Here is a 7,803-nt window from a genome sequence, read left to right on the forward strand (position 1 = left end):
TTCCGGTGTCCAAATACCATTGTCATATATATCAATCCTTACCTCTCGGCCATTTAGAGACTCCTCATCATGTCCGTGATCTCATCCGGGACTCCGAACAACATTCGGTCACCAAAACATACAACATATATAACACTATATCGTCAATGAACGTTAAGCGTGTGAACCCTACGGGTTTGAGAACTATGTAGACATGACCGAGACACCTCTTCGGTCAATAACCAATAGCGGAACCTGGATGCCTATATTGGCTCCTATATATTCTACGAAGATCTTTATCGGTCGAACTGTTATGACAACATATGTAATTCCCTTTGTCCATCGGTATGTTACTTGCCCGAGATTCGATCGTCGGTATCTTCATGCCTAGTTCAATCTCGTTACGGACAAGTCTCTTTACTCGTTCCGTAATACATCACCTTGTGACTAACTCCTTAGTCGTTTTCTTGCAAGCTTATGATGTGTATTACCGAGAGGGCCCAGAGATACCTCTCCGATAATCGGAGTGACAAATCCTAATCTCGATCTATGCCAACTCAACAAACACCTTCGGAGATACCTGTAGAGCATCTTTATGATCACACAGTTACATTGTGACGTTTGACAGAACACAAGGTATTCTTCCAGTATCCGGAAATTGCATAATCTCATAGTCGAAGGAATATGTATTTGACATGAAGAAATCAATAGCAATAAAACTGAACGATTATTATGCTAAGCTAATGGATGGGTCTTGTCCATCACATCATTCTCCTAATGGTGTGATCCCATTATCAAATGACAACACATGTCTATGGTTAGAAAACCTTAATCATATTTGATCAACGAGCTAGTCTAGTAGAGGCTTACTAGGGACACGGTATTTGTTTATGTATTTAAGTTTCCGATCAATACATTCTAGCATAAATAATAAATATCATGTTTCCCATTATCAAACTTAAATACATTCTAGCATGAATAATAAATCCTCTCCCCCGCGCGTCATGGGATCTAAGCACCGCCGTCACCATACACTCGATCACACGAGTGCGGCGACCAGCTAACGCGGCACATGAATGAGAGACCCTTCGACTAAACTATGTGTGATGCATGAATCACAAACGGTGCCGTAATAAAACTGTCACCAGTAAGACGAACTGTGTGCGATGGCGTAGACATCAAGAACGATTCAAATTAGAGTTGTGTATCCAATACATGGCATACAGTTGATCCATACAAACTGTTTGCGATGACCAAAACGACAGAAACGGTCAGCCAAATCAAGGTGTGTGTGATATACGTCATACAGTTTACTCGAATTAACTGTTTTCGATCAGGCAAAACAACAAAAACGGTCGGCCAGACAAATGTGTGTGTGCGATACAACTTAACAAAGATGTGTGTGATCCGTGGTAAAGAGGTATGTGCCGAGCGGGGGAGAGGATTACATATGTAAAGCGACGAAGTTTGCCCGGTAGTGATCTGAGTCTGAGTCTGATCGTGTGCCGAGCGTGTATTCGCATGGTTCACGAACGAGCCATGCTCGGGTCGGGCGTGGACTAGCCAGCCAAGTCAATCCTTGACTGAACGTGTTCTTTGTGATTGTAGTTATGGACGGAGCACAAATGCCTCTCCTTGTGTTTCAAAAAAATACCTCTTTTTGTTCCAAGTGAATCGGCGCCACCCAGAACGCGCGCGTACCTTGGCCTCGCCTCCCTCGAGAGATCGATTGTGGGGCAGCGAGTCCGCTTCGGCTCGCTCTGCGAGGGCGACACGAACTCCGCTTTCTTGAAAACTAGATTGGGATCGCGCCTTGGCGCGAGGGTGCCGGTCCCAATATTTTGGTCAATCAGGTAATGCCAAGACAGTAGGAATTCAGGTTTATCATATGCATTCATATAGGATAACAACAAAATGAAGAAGAAACTTCCATCTGTTTCAGCCCAGTCCCAGCTATAGCATGTTCAAAACATAGTACATAATGTAAAAAAACTTCATATATTAGTATATGGAATGAACATGAACAATTATGGAATCCCATCTTAAAGGCCCTATATGAAAATGAAAATAATACTTCTTGAGGAGGAAGCAAAACACATATAATAGTAATGGTTGAGTACAAAACAGAGAACTAAGTGATACATGGTATTATTGTTTTAGTATGAACCACATTAGTAGTTTAAAATCACAGTACAAATGCTTAACACAAGCCAATTCTACAAAATCCTCAAAGTTTAGTCTTTAGACCACGTCATGGTAGTCAGCGGTAAAACAAATCATGAGATAGTTGGTGTACAGGCAAATGATCCCCAACGTCAACCTGTACGTGGATCCATTTACCCACAAAAGCTGAGATGCCTAAAAAACATTGCAATTAATGTCATGCAGTCATTTAGCAAAATGCTTAGAATAAATAGATGTTACTCTCTCCGTAAAGAAATATAAGAGCGTTTAGATCACTACTTGTACTCTTACACTTGAGCTTGTATTCTCAGCATGTTAGTTTCAGCTGGTTTCGCTTGTGCGAAGCCATTTACTAAGCATCCATTGAAAAGCATTAGGAGTACTAAAGGTGCAGAGATACAAATTATTCAGGTTTTGATGCATCTCTTACCACTGTCTTATTCAGACTGTATACTGTTAAGATCCAAATCAGGAAGTAGGCAACCAAAGGATCTCCAGTTATCACTTATTTCCCTTTCAATCAGATCATTATTCTCTTCACAAAATAGACAACAACTTTCTGTCGTCTGAATATATTCTCAGAACGAAACGGTATTTTTGTCTCTAAGAGGGTTAAGGTGGATCACCTGACATAATGCTAAGGGCTTGTGATTGTGTACCTATGTTCCAGAAACGATCGTCGGTTTTAACTTATTTGTGAGGTTCACTTTCTAAGAAACCAAGTCACGGTTAGAACTTAGAAGACCATACTAAATAAAGCTACAACCATTTGCATAATAAATTAACACTGCCAAAAAAAGTTTCACACACAGGGACTGTTTGTAGTTGCTACTTGCATCAACAGAAACATGGAAAAAAGCGAGAGGACCAACATACATGAGATACAATTTTTTTCTTCTGAAAACAGGAACATACCTTATTAGCCTATAGAAGTGCAGTGTGTGTTCTTCAGTAGATGAGAGAGAGCCGCCTTCTAAATCAAATGGTACAAAACTGCTGAAAGAGTAACTGCTTGACTGAGAAAATTAGTTGGTCACCAACCATATAATCGAGACAATTAGTTCATAAAGTATGCAATTTGCTCTTCCTGCAATAAGGTATCAAGGTGAAGGCATCAATAATAGTGGACATCATAATTTAACTACAGGACCACTATTTTATGTCCCATTAGTATGCAGACCAGATTAAGAATCTAAAGTTGGATGGATGTGTAGTTGGATGTATGTGTTTAGTACAAGACAAAGCAAAAATTGAATCCAACGATTCCTCACACAAAGCAAAAATTGAATCGAACGATTCCTATGAAAACAAAGAATGAGTCGTTGCATGGAGCCAAGGCAGAAATCAGTACCTGCATGCAGCTTGGGAATCAGTTGTTGATGCTCAAAAAATTATTCTTTTTTTATAAGCCAAAAAGGTGCACAATCAGAACCATGATAATAAAGTATTTTTTCTAACCATTTTACGACAAAGAGTAAATCAACAGCTAGCAGGCGATGCACTAACATAGGATATGCACATGAAAGAGACCTAGCTATAGGATAAATCATGAATGAGACCGAGAGCATCAAAATATATCTGCAGATACTCTTCCTAATTTTCTTTCTTCTGCTAAATCAACATAGAAGAGCAATAGGAGCTTACCCATCTTCTTCTGCCCAACAGCTCTGGAGGACTGATCTCTGCCCCTTGAGATCCGACCCTCCGGCAAATGAACATATCAACATGTCATATCATATCATATCCGACCTCCCCCCATTTCTATAAAAAAAATAGTAGTATGTTTGAGAAAAGAACACAAAATAAAACATCATTTGAAACCTATATATCAGCAGGAGCTCAGGCATTTTCACTGGGCTCTCTGGCAGTTACAGACTGAAAGGGGCTCATACACTGTTTTACTGGCATTGGAGCAACCAGATGCAAGAACTAACAAAGGCACTACTACCATCAGGGTAAACTTCAAGATCAAAGTGAGCATGTGTGAGAGCCCATGTATGAAAGGGGTGTGAAAGGAAATATGCGTAAAACATGGCTGAAGCAAACTGCAAGATCAAAGTGAACATGTGTGAGATATAATTTCTAGTCCAAAGGTAAGTTGGAAAATATCATATGTCATGATTCTTTTTAACTCAACTGAATCTCCAAGATTATGCCAATGATGTAAGAAAGAAGTCATTGGATACATAGTAAAACAGAGAGACTCTGAGCTTAAATTAGTTGAGCAAACACATTTTGCACTAAAGGCTTGTTTCCTATTTCAGTTCATACAACCTCTTTTCCTATCCAATATTGATCATCCAATTAACAGTATCAATGCTGCAATTGATAGTTACGAACGTGGCAAGAATAATATATGCACTAAGTAAACTGAAAGGAACTCAAGTTTTATATTTTGAACAACTGGTCTGCACTAATCGTAATCTCTTGTTAATTCATATATCCAAATGGAACCATCTTGAAAGTAAAATCTCAACGACAAACTTACATAATCACTAAATTCATACATATCACAGAAACAAAATACCACAGATGGTAGAGCATTATTTAATTTCATAGTTGATTGTCAAATAGCATGGACAAAAGAAATAGAGGATCAGGTATGCACACAGCAAGAAGAACATACACATACACCACGGGGAACAACACTGCACCTTGGGGAAGCTCGAGAGGATGTCCTAGGTGAAGAAGAGCCACAACCTAATATGTGCTTGCGTGGACAACATCGGTGACTTCACCAGCATGACGAACCCGTGAGGACCTGGAAGGAACACGCAACAGGATGCAAAGCTCAGAACCGAACAGACCGAGAGAGAAAAGCCAAGCAAGATCTGGAAGGCTTGCTGGCGGGGGAGGGTGAACCTGGAACCTCAACGGAGTGGAGTTGGAGGCGGCAGAGCTCCGAGTGTGGCCATCACGTGATGAAGATCACGACTTGGGGCCCGATCTTTCTTGGCTTTTCTCGGAAAGAGCATGACTCGCCTGAAGATGATAAAAAACAACAACACAAAGTCCTGAAAAAGAAAGATGTAGCAGAATCAACCAACAAACATCATAATCAAAGCAAATAAGAAATCTTAGAACCACAAGCGAGGCAACCAAACAAGCACCAGCATATCAACATACGTAGCATTCAAATCACAACAAACAAAGTATCAGAAAACAAAAGAATCGACCAGAACAACCAATAGGAAAGCACCGGTGTCTCATATGAAATTAGAAAGTGGAAACTTGAAGCTTACTGGATAGCCAAATTAATTTAGCACCCTAGAACAACATTTCAGCTGACAGGATTGAAACCACAATAAGCCCATACCTTTGATGCTCTTTTCTAATCAACCATGTGACCTATTCGTTCTTATGATTACATGGCTAAGCAAGGACCAAATGAAAATCTAGCACCTAAGAACAACACCCTGATCCAAACAACTGCAAGCACAACATTAATAGATCGCCCATCTTCTTAACCAACCATAAAACTTCTCTAATCCCCAACGCAAACAACGAAGCAGAGACTAACCAAAACACATGGACAAAGACAACATCTAAATAACACAAGGAGACATAATCCAACAGCAGCCTGCCCCGCACCTCTCTTTTGCAAGCCCCAATCGAACAGAAACAAATCGAGCCCATGATGGTCCACCATTCCCTCAACCAACGTGTGAGATGTCTGATCCCAAAAACAAATGACCAGGCAGATCTTGAATCAATCAATCAACACAACCCATCTCACCCCCTTTACTTAACAAGCTCCAATCAAGCACCTAAGAATGGCTTCCTAAATCCACCGAATAGCAACCATGACAGGCACAACACCTACAATTTGCCAGCCATGTGATTCATCCAACTGCTTCTTAAGCCAAAGAACAAATTAGGTACTAATATAAATGGCCCTAAGCGTGTGTCACATTTCAGCCTAACATAATCAACTACTAATCAAATGGCCATACATCTGAGCCTAACATAATCAGTTACTAATCCAAATGGCCATACATCTGAGCCTAACATAATCAGTTACTAATCCAAATGGCCATACATCTAAGCCTAACATAATTAGTTACTAATTCATATGGCCATACATCTGAGACTAACATAATCCAACGACTAATCCTTAAGATAAAACCTAAAACAGGGACAGCCCAAACCAATAGTGAGACTGGCAAAATATTTTAAACCAAGCCAATGACAATAGTCCACGCCGAACCCATAAGCAGCAGACAAATTCAGAAAGGAACAAAAGAAGGGCCAGGAATCTAGACATGCAGCCCAGCCTCCCACATGGCAACAAAAAATTCAAAGGATCCAAGTAGATCCCCTAATCCATCAAAGGAATCAGACCATATCCAGCCTCGAGAAGCTAATGCATCAAAAAAAACATTAGCCAGATATGAGCAGCCAACACATCTAAGAAACAACTGAAGCCGCACATAACAACCAATCCACATATATTTGACTGCTAGATAGGAAGGAAAAAACAAGAGCTTACAGACCAGAAGCCTTGCAACATCTCGACTTAGCAGCAGTCCGCAGGACGGTCGAAGACTCGACGAATTGAACAAACAGTGGCTCTTCAGAACCTGCATATACCTTTGTCTTAGCAAGGGTTATTGCCAAACATGGTGTCTTCACTTCTTAATTGATCGCAATTAATGATACACAGGGAACACTGATGACCTGGTTAAAGTAAATCAAGGTAGAGGGAGGCCTTGAGCTTGAGTTGCTGCTGCCCCATGGCTGAGGTTTGTCCCTGCATCAGGTTGGTGCAGCAGCATGGGTGAGTTGGAGGCTGGCTGCATCTCATTCTCAGGTTCTCCAACACCAACCCCCTCCTGGATCCAGACAGGGGTGTGTTGGGTTCTCCTACAGCCCAACAGGAACAACAAACAGAGCAACACGGCGTGAGGGGAGTGGGGCGCACCTTGACATTGCGTTGTTGCTGCTCCATGGCTGGGCGTCATCCTCCTCACCCTCCTCACCCTACATCGAGTCAAGTAGTTGCGTGCGTGAGGCGGCAAGGAGGGAATGGAAGAAGAAGAAATCCAAGAGGAGAGGAGAAGGGGGCTGACCTTGATGGCGTCGGAGGAGCCTTGATGGCGCCGGAGCGGTGTTGGTGGCCGCTGGAGGACGAGCGCAACAGATGGATCTTGCCCAAGGTCTGCTGCTGCGCCGCCTGTTGCTGCTGCTCTCTGCTGCCGCCGTCGTCGTGCTCCTCGTCCTCCCTCCGCTGCTGCTCATCGTTGTTGGGGGGGAGGGTGGTTTGTTGCGGTGGATCTGGCCGCCGACGGCGCCGTTCAAGGAGGTGGGTGGTGGCGGCGGCGATGTGGGTGGGAGGAGAGGAGGCATGCGGGAGGGAGGGACGGAGGGGGCTGTGGGAGGGAGGGAGAGGAGGAGGCGGCTAGGTCATCTCCACGCGAGCCGTCGTCTTTTATACCCCAGTGCGCGAAATGACCGAAATGCCCCCGGCGGGGCTGGCTATTTACGCGCGGTGGCATGACCGGGGCGCACTAGAATTTTATCTAACGGCTCACAACGATATGGTAAATATCCAACGCCTCACGTGAGTCGAGCCCGAGATCCCACGGCCCAAACGACATCAGGAAAACGATCGGACGGCCGAGAAGCCCAAATCGCTGAGGA

The 7,803-nt window shown here is 42.9% G+C and overlaps 1 long non-coding RNA gene across 9 annotated transcripts; it reads right to left on the reverse strand.

Annotated features, from left to right (window-relative positions):
* Nucleotides 1-1,963: 1,963 nt before the first annotated feature.
* LOC123145903 (uncharacterized) lies at nucleotides 1,964-7,549 on the reverse strand. 9 transcript variants are annotated; one of them, XR_006472531.1, is made up of 8 exons: nucleotides 7,233-7,549; nucleotides 7,085-7,143; nucleotides 6,841-6,913; nucleotides 5,026-6,743; nucleotides 4,818-4,924; nucleotides 3,808-3,924; nucleotides 3,079-3,250; nucleotides 1,964-2,337 (listed from the first exon to the last, which is right to left on the reverse strand). It is a non-coding gene; the product is annotated as an uncharacterized lncRNA (long non-coding RNA). The 9 variants fall into 9 exon arrangements; XR_006472534.1 differs by having other exon boundaries at nucleotides 1,964-3,924; nucleotides 5,026-5,145; nucleotides 6,657-6,743; XR_006472528.1 differs by having other exon boundaries at nucleotides 1,964-3,924; nucleotides 5,026-5,177; nucleotides 6,657-6,743.
* Between the last annotated feature and the right edge of the window lie 254 nt (nucleotides 7,550-7,803).

Source organism: Triticum aestivum, chromosome 6D (assembly GCF_018294505.1).
Source record: "Triticum aestivum cultivar Chinese Spring chromosome 6D, IWGSC CS RefSeq v2.1, whole genome shotgun sequence".
NCBI lineage: Eukaryota > Viridiplantae > Streptophyta > Magnoliopsida > Poales > Poaceae > Triticum > Triticum aestivum.